Genomic DNA, 251 nt, shown 5'->3' on the forward strand with positions numbered 1-251 from the left:
TCACACTCTTCTGAAGGCACCCCAGGAGACCACTCGTCTTCTTGACCACGAGGGCACATTGCTGACTCATGGCCAAACTGCTGTCCACCAGCACTCCCAGGTCCTTCTCCACAAAGCTGCTTTCCTGAAGGTCACCCCCAACATGTCCTGGTGCATGGGGTTATCCCTCCCCATGGGAGGTGCAGGACTCTACTCTTGCCTTTGTTGAACTTCATTAAGTTCCAGCCTGTCCAGGTGTCACTGAATGGCCG

The sequence above is a fragment of the Antrostomus carolinensis genome, unplaced genomic scaffold (assembly GCF_000700745.2).
Source record: "Antrostomus carolinensis isolate BGI_N321 unplaced genomic scaffold, ASM70074v2 scaffold34835, whole genome shotgun sequence".
NCBI classification, from domain to species: Eukaryota; Metazoa; Chordata; class Aves; order Caprimulgiformes; family Caprimulgidae; genus Antrostomus; species Antrostomus carolinensis.